General features: G+C 36.0%; 1 protein-coding gene across 2 annotated transcripts in view; it reads left to right on the top strand.

Annotated features, from left to right (window-relative positions):
• Positions 1-13,242, top strand: part of LRP6 (LDL receptor related protein 6) — a 173,166-nt gene that overhangs the window by 44,105 nt on the left and 115,819 nt on the right. The gene's annotated exons all lie outside the window — the stretch shown is intronic.

Below are 13,242 nucleotides of genomic sequence, written 5' to 3'. Positions count from 1 at the left end.
TCTTTTCCTTAGTTTAATTGAGGTATAATTTTACATACAGTAAATTTCACCCTTTAGTGTATGATACCATGAATTTTGACAAATGCATACAATTGTGTATTGTCAAAACTGGAAAAAGCTGGACCCTAGTTAAAACAGTAAGGACTGAGTTTAACCATAATATATTATCGCAACATGGAAAAGAGTGCAGCATAATTGGAACCCTACTTTGATTTGTACATGAGTAACTCAGTGTTTTAGAGGGAGTAGGGAGGAGGTGAGCAGGGGTTCAGTAGAGTCAGGGGAGTGATGAATTACAAAAAGCTGGAAGGGGAGATTGGTCTATGTGAAACCATCTGGGTTGGCTAACTGGCACTTATCCAAGGTTCCTACCCTCCCACAGAGACTGGCAGACAGGGGCCCTATGTTCAAGTGTTGGCTGAAACAAATAGTAAATTCTTTTGGCAGCAATGATTTTCTCAGGCAGGCACTTTATGAGGGACTAGGGTCATCTTAGGGATGTGGCCTTGAGATGTTAGAAACTATGTTAGTATTTTGTTTAAATCTTTGCAGGTCAAAGTTGAGGCCAAGCTGAAAAAGGCCTCAGTGGAGCCTGGCTAGAGTTAGATATCAGCATTGTCCATATCAGCACCACAGTTGAGATGCAGAACTATTCCATCACTTCTCAGAATTTCCTTATGCTTTGTTGTACTTAACCTTCTTGACCCCACTCTCAGCTCCTTGTAGTTACTGACTTGTTTTCTGTCCTGTAGTTTTCTGGAATGTCTATGAATGGAATCATACAGCATGTTTATAGCCTTCTGAGATTGGATTCTTTGACTCAGCGTAATACATTTGAGGTTTATCTGTGTTGTTGTGTGTATCAGTATTTTTGTTGTGGCTAAGTGGTAAGTATTACAGTTTGTCTATCCATTAATTAGTTCAAGAACATTTTGGTTGTTTCCATTTTGGCAGTTACAAATAAAGGTTCTTTAACTATTCATATATGGGTTTTTGTGTGAACATAAGTTTTTATTTCTCTTTCATTACTCTTGCGTAAATACCCAAGAGTCAGATTGCTGGGTTCTGTGGTAACTATAATTAACTTTATAAGAAACTGAAATTTTGCCAAAGTGGCTATACCATTTTTTATTCCCACTAGCAGAGTATGAGAGTGTGAGTAACTTTGCATCCCCACCAGTACTTGATATTGTCCATTTCCTTTAAGCTATTCTTAAATGTGTGCAATGGTATCTCGTGTGTGTGTGTGTGTGTGTGTGTGTGTGTGTGTATGTGTGTATGTGTTTTAAGAACTGTTAAATCAGCTTTATTATTCAGAGCAGAATTCAGAGTATACAGCATATGCATTTCATAGGTTGTTTATATTTATTATTCTAGAGATACTCAAGAAGATTCAAGTATAAATGCAGTGGAGTCTGAGCCTTGCCATGTGCTGCTTCTAAGCAGGGAGGGTGGTGTTGTCCAGCTTGAGGGGCAGATGGCCCCCATTCTCAGGGCTGATTAATCCCTGGGTAAAGTCACTAATTTAGGCTCTACCTGGGTTGGCATATAAGTCAGGGTATGGCTGGTAAAACATAGGCTACTCTAGGTTTTTTTAGACAGGAGATTTTTAAAAATTATATTCCATAATTATATTATTTAAAAGTATAGCACTTGGGGCCCGCGGGTGTCTCAGTCGGTTAAGCATCTGACTCTTAATTTCTCCTCAGGTCATGGTGCTCAGGGTCATGAGGTTGAGCCCCCCCATTGGATCTGCACTGGAGATGGAGCCTGTTTAAGAGTTCCTCTTCCTCTCTCTTTGGGTTTCCCCCCAACCCCCTGCCCCTTGCATGCTTTCTTCCCCCCCAAAAATTGTTCTTTCTAAAGCTTTTAAATTTAGCTGACAGATCTTATTTTTAAAATCAAAGTATAGTTGACATGAAGTACAATAGTTTTAAGTGTATAGCATAGTGAATCAACAATTATATACATTATAAAATGCTCACTCTGATGAGTGTAGTTACCATCTGTCTATATACAAGGTTATTACAGTATTATTGATTGTATTCCTTATGCTGTAGTTTTAATCCCTGTGACTTATTTATTAACTAAGTTTTTAATTCTTAATCCCCTTCATCTATTTTGTTCATATACCCTCCTTAAAACCACTTCCACTTTTGATACCAGTTGCACATGGTGGGGCCACAGGACTAACTTTAGGATCAGTCATTCACTAGGACTCTCTCAGAATTCACTGAAGGTTGTTATATGTTAGTTATGGTTTATATCAATACAAATAGAAATACCATAGAAATCAACCAGGGAAAGAGGTGCACAAGACAGGGTCCATGAGAGTTCCAAATGGGAGATTCCAGTGGAGTTAGTTGTGTGGACTGTTTACTTCTGCAATGTGTGAGAACATGCAGAATAATGCAAACCAGGTCATTACTTCCTGTTTGGCTGACTTTAGTCTCTAGCCCCTCTAGAGATTCGACCTAATCACACTGTTCACCTAGATTATCTGAGGTGGCTTATGGCCTCAGAGAAACAAAAAGACTCTTATCAGGAAGACAGTCCAAGGGTTTAGAAATTACCTTTGCCCTGGCTGAGGGCAAAGACCAGACCTCTCTTAGGGCAGGGTTAATCATTTATTGCATATCTGTGTTTAGAAGTATATTGGTTAATTTCCAAATTTTTAGGATTTTGTAGATAACTTTTTCTTATAGGGAGACTAGTCTAATTCTCTTGTGGCCAAAGAACATACTATATTTCAGTTCTTTGTTACATGTCCCATATTCTTGTGAATATTCTATATATATGAGAAGACTCTTTATTCTCCTATTTTGGGGTGTTTCCTTTTCCTGTCTGCGTAGTTTTTGTCTTAGGATTAGAATTATTTGGTTTTAGAGAATTTTAGGGTTTACCAGTAGATATGTGGGCTCTGTCCTCCCTTTTGCTCCTACCTAGGAAAGATAAATTTACTCTTTTGATTTTATAAATAGTTGTAGCTTGTTCAGGTTTCTAAAAACTTGTCTTGATATAGTTTTGTAAGCGCATGATTTTCCTGTGCTTTTCTCTGTGGTGCTTTCTTTCTTTTCTTTTTTTCTAATACTTTGGGGATTTCTTCTCCCCTTATTTTTCTTGCACTTTCTTTGGATTAGCTCTTTACTTTAAATACGTTTAGCTTTTAGTAATTTAAACGTCTTTGGTACTGTTTTTACCTGTTTTGTGTTCTTTTGCAAACTAAATATTTGTGAAATGAACCTATTTAAAATACATTTTTCTGATGTTTAAAAAAAAGTTTTAAATAACTGCTTCTGTTTTGTTTTTTTCAGTGGTTACCTTAAATTTTTTTCTTTGACTTGTTTGACTCCACGGTGAAATTAGGAGTAACTTATTCTTGCTTTTTGGCTCTAGATAGTATCCAGGTAGCTCTAAAATTAGCACTATTATCAGAAGACTGGAGATCTTCTAGATCATATTTCACCCTGATTCTTGGAGACTCAGAAAGAAATGGAGTCAGTAATTTTGTCAAAGAGTTTTGATGTCTCCCCTACCTCCACAAAGAGTGAGTTGGCTTTGGGGTGTATCTGTCTGCCATGGGTGTCTGATTAAGGTTGAAAACTTTTCTCTGCTTGATCTATGTGGTCTTGAAAAAGAGAGTAATTTGTGATAACTTTTATTTTCAGGAGTGTTTAAATGCTTAGAAGTATACCAGTTGTCCCTGGTGAAATCTCAGAATTATTAATTGCTTTTGAGGGATGAGGTTTTGTTAAAGTCATGATGGCTTCTTAAATATTGATCTCCTACTTGACTGGACCTACCTGAAGAACAAAACAAAAAAACTGTAATTACCTTAAAAAATGTTCGTTCTGTGGTCTTTTTCACACTTCAGTTAGCATAGCTAAGGGTAGATGTGAGTCACACAGTGTCAAAGTTAAAGATTGTCAAAGTGACTATTTGTAGTGTATATATTTTTATGAAAATCATAGGTAACTAACATGCTGCTTCTTTTTTTTTTCCCCCCCATTTTGGCAGCATGTTCCAAATTAAGAATAAGAGCTTTTAAGGGATATTTATTATATTCGTTTGTTCATATCCTATAAGTAAAATGAGACTCTGGTGTGTGTAAGACCGTCAGTGAACAAGCACACTTAAAACTCCATTGAGGGTTGCCACTAAATATTTTTGTATGTAAAGAATTGAAATCTAAAAGTTTGAAAATTTGTAATAGAGATTTGAAAATCTACTTTCATCTTTATATATTTTTGGGTATTTATACTTAGTATAAAATTTTAGCAGTAATTGTGAAGTTTAAAAAATCCCATTTCTCAAGTTATAAAACTTTTGAGGGAAATACGGAAGACTGTTGTGTGGGAAGTAATTTATTTGATGCTTTGCTTCCTTATATAATCTTCCACCGTTTTAAGAGCTACTTATTAACTAATATTTAGGCCCAACTGGTTAGTGAGTTAAATATATTAATGCTACTATGAAAGAACAAAGTGCTATGGATAAACAGATGCTTCAAGAAATCAGATTCCTAAAAAAAAAAAAAAGAAATCAGATTCCTCTTCACTGGTTCTAAACCCTAAGTAAATTAGAATTCCTTGAAGAGCTTTTATTTTTTTAATTAAAAAAAATATTTATTTATTTATTTGTTTGTTTATTTTGTTGTCCACCTGTTAAAGTGATGCTCAAGGCCTGAGCAGAGTGGGGAAGTGCCCTGGAATTGGATAGGCAGGCAAGGCGGGTGGTTCACAGGCCCACACCTGACCCCAGGAGAGGATGCCAGGTGGTAGGGGCTGGCCCAGGCACATCAAGGGGAGTACCAGAAGGGTGGCCCAGGCAGGCAGACCTGTAAGGCCAGCCCTTGAGAAGGTATCTAAGCCAGGTGGTGAGTGCCCAGGCCAGAGCCTAGCCCAGGGAGGCAGGGTTGGGGCTGGTTGGTGGCTCCCAAAGCCTAGGGACTGGTGCCTCTAGGGCCCTCCCCCAGCTCCTGCTGGAACACAAGGCATGTCTGCCAGCTGGACTCAAGCAGCTCCTGGAGGCAGGCATGGAGGTGGTGGTTCTTCTCTGTGAAGGTGGTCCAGGTAGGAGTCGATCTCCTCCAACATGAAGTGGATGGCGGCATGTTCTGCTTTCCCAAAACTATTGTCACCTTTTGCACCTTCCTCCACCAGCATGCCCAGGTCCCCACTGGGGCCCGACCGACACCGTGGGCTTGGATGCCATGAGGGCTGCGCTGTGATGGAACATGGTGACAGCTGGTGTCATTTGGAAGGTCGAGGAGCTTTTAGGCAATATTGATGTGTGTGGGTCCCAACCCAGACCAAATTAATTAGAATCTCTGATGGAAGAGCCCAAGTTACTGATATTTTAAGAGTTTCTGAAGTCATTTCCAAATGCTGCCAGGTTTGAAAATTGGCATCATCATTATCATCACTAGTATTACTGTTATTAGTGTATTTGTGTTTGGAGTGGAGAGCACAGCCTAAGAAACATTGTGGTCGAGAAAACTTGTATTAGTCTATTCAGGCTTCTATAACAAAGTACCATTACTGGTGGCTTATAAAGAGCAGAAATTTATTTCTCACAAGTTCTGAAGGTTGGAAAACCCAAGATCAAGGTACTGACAGTTTTGGTGTCTGGTGAGGGCTGGCTTTCTACATGGCTGTTTTTCACTGAAATCCCACAAGGTAGAAAGGGGCAAGGGAGCTTTCTTGGGCCTTTTTAATAAGGGCAATAATCCCATTCATGTGGGCTCCACCCTTAAGAGCTAATCACCCCAGAATCCCTACCTCCTATAATACCATCACATTGGGAGATTTCAACATAAGGGTTTTAGGGGTGAGAGACTTTCAGACCATAGCATAATTGTTAATTATAGTTACAATTCTAGCTTCTGAATATTCAAGAACTGGTTATGTCATGGTCATTATGAATTGATGGTTACTGGGTTTTGAAGTTATGAAAGTGAGTAGTGAGTAAATCAGACAGGTTAGTTGAGTTTTCATTGTTTATGGTGGCATAAATGCCAAATTTTAATGTGAATTTGGCTTTTCTGTCATAGATTATTCCCCTTTACATCAGTTTTCATCATGATAATGTTTTAGATAAGTGTACAGATGGAAGTTTCAGGATGTAATTTGCCTGATAGTTCTCTGCCAGTCATTCTCATGAATGTTGACATTGGCCCTTATGAGAGGAGTCCTAGTAGATTGAGGGAAGAGCTGTGAAACTTTTGAAACATGTCATTTGTAAGATGTTGATATGGGGAGACTTCTAACATAAGAGGCTGTGTTGGTAGAAGTGTTGAAGTGACCATTTAAACTTTAAGGTGATGCTTTTGGATGGTGTTGGATCTAAAAATGCATGTGAATATTCATAGTTTTAAGTAATACAAATCCCCGTGGTTTAAACAGAAAAGGTATTTTTAAAGACATTATTGGGTTACTCATAAAATTTCCTAAGTTGTAGAAGAACCAGGCTTGGAGTATGTAGCCAGGTACAATGCTAATAAAAATCATACCACAGACCTGGTTCAGTGATGGCATCACTGTTAGGTGGCATATTTACCACTGTTCGTACTCTCACTGATGTGAGGCAACAGATACTCCTAAAGGTGCTGGTAGTGCTTCCTTGCAAAACTGGGTTAGAGAAGGATGGATTAATTCAAACTGGATTTAATTAGCTTTTGCTTTTGCCCCCAACCTCACCAGCATGGATTGCTTGTGGGCCTTGCTGCTGCTGCTTTACTGATGCTTCCTTCTCTTCCGCCTCCATTTTCTCTTTTTCTTGGTTTGTCTGATAGGCAAAACCCAAACTTTTGCCCTGATTCAGCAGGAACAATACCAAAGAAATTTGTCACTATGGATATTATAGCAGCTTTCTTATGAGGACTAATGGGGGTAGAAATCAGTTTCATTATCAGGAGAAAAGATGGTTTCTCAGAGAATGACATGTATCTAAAGAATATAGGCCCCTATAAAAGTAGGTAAGATGAGCTTGAGAGGTGAACTGAGGAAATACTCAAGGGTAAGGGCAAGATTCTCCTCAAAAACTAATTTCCAGATTCCTGTAGTGTATCAGACAGTAATTAAAGGCATGACCGAAATAATTTTATCTTGAAAAAAGAAATTCTCTTCACCAGGGCATTATAAAAAAAGTGGAGCTATCTATGTAGAGCTTCTAGCTTTGGGTGATGGGATAACCTAGCATATCCTCTGAAGTGACCCAGTAGCAAAACATGAATAGCATAATTATATTAGTATGCTGTCTACTAAATAGACTAATTTATCTATCTAAAAATAATTTATTAGTTATAAACCAGTTTTAAATTTAGGGAAATATTGTTCCAGTAAAGCTTTACAGATATTGCTATTGAAATCTGTACAGTGGGGGATCAAAGGAAAGAGTATTCAGTTTTATTTGGGGGGCTATTTCAGATTGGCATTTTCTAGCCGAGTGAGCAGTTTTTTCCCAGGGAGACATTGTATGAATATGGGTAATAGCTTTTAGTCAGTAGGAACACTATGTGCCAGACTCTCATGCCATTGCACATTCAAGGAATAGCAAACAGCTTGTAACTGGAGCATAGTAGAAGAATAATGATATTCATTAAAATAGGATTCTGCCTTTATTTTTTAAGGACATGCTCTCTGTAATAATACACACATACAGAATGGCAGGTGTTGCAGACACATTAAACATTTGAATGCTGACTGTACATACACTTGCCATTATATGAGGTTTTTTTAGGATAAGGGATAACAATAAATAAAACAATAAATAATAACAACAATAAATAAAACAAGGACCTGGAATAAAGAGGGGTAGGAGTGTGTAAACAGTCCTAATATTGTATTATTTGAAATGTACAGAGGAGAGTATGCTTGAAGGAGTTGTGAAATGCTTCACCAAAATTTGGTGACGTTTGAACTCTTCTGAAGAATCAGGATATTTATGAGAGTGTATAGAAGGAGGAGAGAGGCCTTCCAGACAGTTAATACATCATCATTATTATATTTAGAGGAGCTGAAAATGCATCACTTATAATTTCTTCAGAAAGAGGATTGTAGATAACAGCAATTGGGGAAGATGCATAATTGGGGGATATTGAGGGTTCCAGACCATGGCAATAAAGTGGATATCACAATGAAGTGAGTCAGGTGAACTTGCTGGTTTCCCAATACATATGAAGTTATATTTACATTGTCCTGTAGTCTGTTAAGTGTGCAGTAGCATTATGTCTAAACAAACTGTGTATATACCTTAATTACAAAATACTTTGAGGAAAAAAAAATACTTTATTACTAAAAAATGCTAATCATCACTTGAACTTTGAGCCAGTCATAATCACTGGTCACACATAACCATAACAAATATAATAATGGTGTGAAGGTGAAATATTGGGAGAATTACTAAAATGTGACATAGAGACATGAAGTGAGCAGATGCTGTTGGAAGAAGATTCCAGTAGACTTCCTTTTTTGCAGTGTTGTCACAAGCCTTCATTTTGTAAAAAGCACGGTACCACAGAACATAGTCTAACAAGGTGTGCCTGTACTATAGCTAGCATTTTTTTTTTATAATAGTAGGGAATTAAATTGATTTAGTATATTATTTATTCCCAGGTTTATAAGCTTTTTCTTCTAGTAGTATACCAAATGTTATTTCTGAATTAACTACATTCTTTGTATTATGTCCACTAGGTTTTAAAAATTAGTCACCTAGACTGGGCATTTAAGGATCATTCTTAGCAATCTAATTTTCTCTGTGAAAACCAGTTTATACATGTAGAATTCCATTCTGATGGATATTGTCACAGCAAAGCCATCTCCATATTCTTTCTTGTCCCTTAATAGTAGAATGTTTTTCATCTGATTACTATACATTTTCCTTAAAAACAAATCCTCTAAAATGAATATTTTCACTATCTTATTAATCATCTCTTATTTTTAAGATATAATACCAACACAAATAATTAAGTAGAGGGGAAGCATGGAATTATAACACTTCTTCACAGTTTTTTTCCTTTGTAGTTCTATCAGGAAACATATCCTTGAAATCTCCAACCTCCTCTTCACTTAAAAGCCCAATTTACTAACCAAAGTTAAGATGGAACTGGCTCAGGGATCAGGAAGTGGATGGATATATGAATTTTGCATGGTACCTTTTCTTTTCATTCTCATTAGAGTCAGAATTTTTTTCCCACTGGTTATAAAATTTTACCATAATTTGTCCCATTATGTTCCCATTGACCCTTACACTTTGGGGCTGGTTTGGTTTCATATGCAGTTTTTTATTGAAGTTTCTTTTGCCCTGTTACTATAGTCCAACTTTGACTATTAACATCCTTTTAATTTTATTTGCCTTTTCTATGCTACTTTCCTCTAATTTTTATTCTAGCTTTTCTTTTACTATGTTGACTAGTTCTTTGGCTATATAAGGGAAAACAGTGAGGTGAAGATGCTAATTTCATCCTTATCTGAAATCATCATGTTGCCCCCTAAACTCTGTATTCCATATTTTGCTGAATGACACCAATATGGACTCATTCACATTTGCCAACTCTTGAGAGCCATCCTACTCTCTCTTGTTTATCTTTCTTCTCCCACATTGATCCATCTTCCAGCTTCTGTCTTCATTAGTTCTCATTTGGAATATTTCTGTAATTTCTTCCCCTACTAGCCAGTCCCTTGGTGTTATCACCAGTGATTAAAGGATAATCTTACGACTTGACTTTTCTGCTTAGTCTTAAGTACCTTGTCACCACCTATAGGTTATACAGTTCAAACTTCTTTGTACAGCAGAATAGGTCCCTTCAGTGGGACGACTCTTTTTTTTTTTTTTTTTTTTTTTTTTGGCCAGGTGTCCCCCACTGTTAATATACTATATGCTGCAGCTCTGCTGATCTTCTTGCTGGTTCTTGAACATGTCATGACTTCTGATGTCTTTTTCAAATGCTGTGTCTTCTGCTGGGAATGCTGTTTTTCATTTTGGCAACTACCTAAATAAAAGTATTGTTCTTCTGGTAAGCTTTTATTGAAAACTCTTAACATTAACTAGCTTGATTGAGTATCAATTCCTTGTACTCTTATAGCACCCTGTTCATACAACTCATGCCACATTTATCACTCCTTGCCTAGATGCAATTTTCATATGGGCAGTTGTTTTGCCTTGCTTATTTTTGTATTATATCAAGGGTGATGCAAGGCTCCTAATAGGTATTTAGTACATTTTAAAAAATTGAGTAATATCTTGGCAGTTTATAAAACATTTCTGTGTTTTTCTATTTCCTGTGCCTTGTTCCCTTTCTATATTAAATTTATAATGAGTTTTTACTTTAAATGTTAATCAAATAACATGGAAATTTTAGTATTGATGAAATTTATTATTTTGCATTTTAAATATTTGGATAAATGAAAATACCTACAAGATTCACTTAAAAATTCTAAACTTTTATCATTCTTGATAGATGTCTCCATTTCTCTTTTTGTATTTGAAGTCTTTATCCTTGAAGTACTATGACCTGATACATTTTTTACTGTTAAATAATGTGAGAGTTATCTATTAGCTTTGAAGAATCAGCAGCATGTAAATAATTTTATTACTGAAATTCTTATTGAGATAATTCATTTGTTAGCTTTTTATTTCACCATAAACTAGATACCAAATTTTTACTTATAAGTTTAATGCTTACTTAGGTTAATGACAGTTGTGAGACCTACCTAAATTTTATTATACAGAATAGACAACACCACTTACTGCTGTATCCATCTGGATAGTGTGCAAATTGCTTATGTTCAGTCCATATGAGTTCTTCATAATTTATATATAAAGTGTGGTAAGTACAGTGAAACCTGCTCCAGGAGCACCTAGGAGGGAGTAATTCTGGGTAAGCTAGGATATGCTTCTATAGAGAAGGTACTTTTGAATTAGCTTTTAAAAAATCATCTCTTGTTTCTTATATGTGTTCTAGGCAACTTTATTGAGATATAATTTATATGCAGAAATATGCATATTTTTATATTTATAAAAGTTTGATGTTTTGATAAATGTATATGTCTACCATTACTCCCGCCAAATTTTCCGTCACCTCACTCCAGAAAGCTGTCCTGGCCCCTTCAAGTCAACCTCTGTTTCCACTCTAGTAACTACCGATCTGATTTCTATCACGATAGATAAGTTTTGCTGTATCTAGAACTTCATATAAGCGTCATGAAGTAGGTTCTCTTGAGTCTAGTTTCTTTTGTTTTGCCTAATTTAAAAAATCCATTCTTGTTGAATGTAAGAATAGTTACTTTGTTTGTATTGCTAAGTAGTATTCCACTGGATAAATATACCAGAGTTTATATATCATCCTGTTAATGGATATTTATATTGTTTCTTGTTTTTAGCTGTTATAAGTTTCTGTGAATTTGCATATACAGTTGTTGAGTGGATATGTTTTTATTTTTCTTGGATAAATACCTAAACATGAAATTGTTGATTCATAGAGTTTATAAGTTTATAAGATACTGCCAAACTGTTTTCCAAACTGATTATACTAGTGGTGTATGACAGTTTCAGTTGCTAACTTGTCACCAACACTTAGTATTATTAATCTTTTAAATGTCAGCCATTCTAGTGCATGTGGAGTTGGTATGTTACTATGGGGTTATTTATTTTTTATTTTTGTTACTGTAGTTTTAATTTGCATATCCTTGATGATTGTTGAAATTGAGCATCTTTTTATGTGCCACTTGTCTACTCATGTGTCTTCTTTTGTGGAGTATCTAGTAAAGTCTTGTGTCCATTAAATAAATTTCAAGTGAAATTTACCTACATTACATTTACACTTTTTGGGCTAGTATTGCTTGGGATAATAGCCCTCTCTGATTGTTTGCTGTGGAGAGCACTCTTATTTTTGATAACATTCCTGGGCATAGACTTTTCCATTACTTCAAATAAAGTCAGCATTCTCTTGCAGAGCCAGGTAGCAAGGTCTGTTGTGTCTGCTCAGGGTAGAACTTTTGTGCCATAAACCTAGCAGCGTGGGTGGTGGTGCAAGTAACTTGTCACACTGACAACTTGAATTGTCACATTTCCTCTGAGAGTTAGTAGATTTTCTTGAGTAAATGCTTCTCATTTTGTTGTTTATCCTTTGATCAATTTTCAGAGACTAATTATTTTTTACTAACTTTTCTTAGTTTTTCTTTGGTTTTAGAGGAGAGCCTCTGTGTATTATTTTTAGTTTTCCTCTAGTCTTTTTCTCCACTGTAGCCAATCTCTTCCTCCTTAGCAGTCCTACTCCCCAAACCTCACAAAGCTAGTCATTTCACCTCCAGTCTTCAAAGTCTTGAAGTATCTTTATGTTACTCTCAGAATAAAAACCAAAAATTTTAATATGGTCTAATATTGTCTGGCTTGTTTTTTTATATAGTTTTACCTTGCATAAATCTAATCATTTCCCTGCTCCTCATTCTGGATGATATCCAGTCGTTATCCTCATTTTAGGGAATACTTTGCCTTCTATTCCTTATAACTTAAAGCTCTGACCTGTGATAAGAATTGTCTTTGGAATCTGGGGGATGTAGGTTTGAATTTCTGTTCCTCATTTATTAGCTCTCTGACTTTGAGCAATATACTAACTTCTGAATTGTTTCATCTGAAATACAGTGATGGACAAATAATATTTCATAACACTGCTTAAGTGAGATAAAGTATATAAAACCATTAGCACAATGCCCTCCCTGTGTCTAGGAAGTATGTTATTCCCTACTTCATACTCTCTTCCCATTATTTCATTGAGTAAGCAGTTTATATGAAATATCTATTTGTACAAGTGGAATCATCTTAATCATCTTATTTCACCAATTTTTTGAGTAAAATTTATACTTGAATTTTAGTTGTGCCTGAACACATTTATTGAGTACATAATATCTAGTTCATAGCACCCTCATTACCTTTAAAAATATGTCTTTGGGGGAGCCTGTTTGGCTCAGTTGGTTAAGCATCCAGCTCTTGATCTCAGCTCAGGTCTTCATCTCACAGTTGTGAGTTTGAGCCCTGCATTAGGATCCACACTGGGCATGGAGCCTCCATGAAATATAGTATATATAGTATACTAAGAGTTTTACCTTTAACAAAGAAAATTTTGTTTTTACCTCTGGAATGAGACTATTAATAGGAGACTTCCATTTTTTTTTTTGTATTTTGAAAAAATTTTAAACTTGTAGAATAGAAGCAAAAATGGTACAATGAAATCCTGTATACCCT

The sequence above is a fragment of the Mustela erminea genome, chromosome 6 (genome assembly GCF_009829155.1).
Source record: "Mustela erminea isolate mMusErm1 chromosome 6, mMusErm1.Pri, whole genome shotgun sequence".
NCBI lineage: Eukaryota > Metazoa > Chordata > Mammalia > Carnivora > Mustelidae > Mustela > Mustela erminea.
Note: the sequence above shows the minus strand (reverse complement) of the source record. Positions and strands in the feature narration are given on the sequence as shown.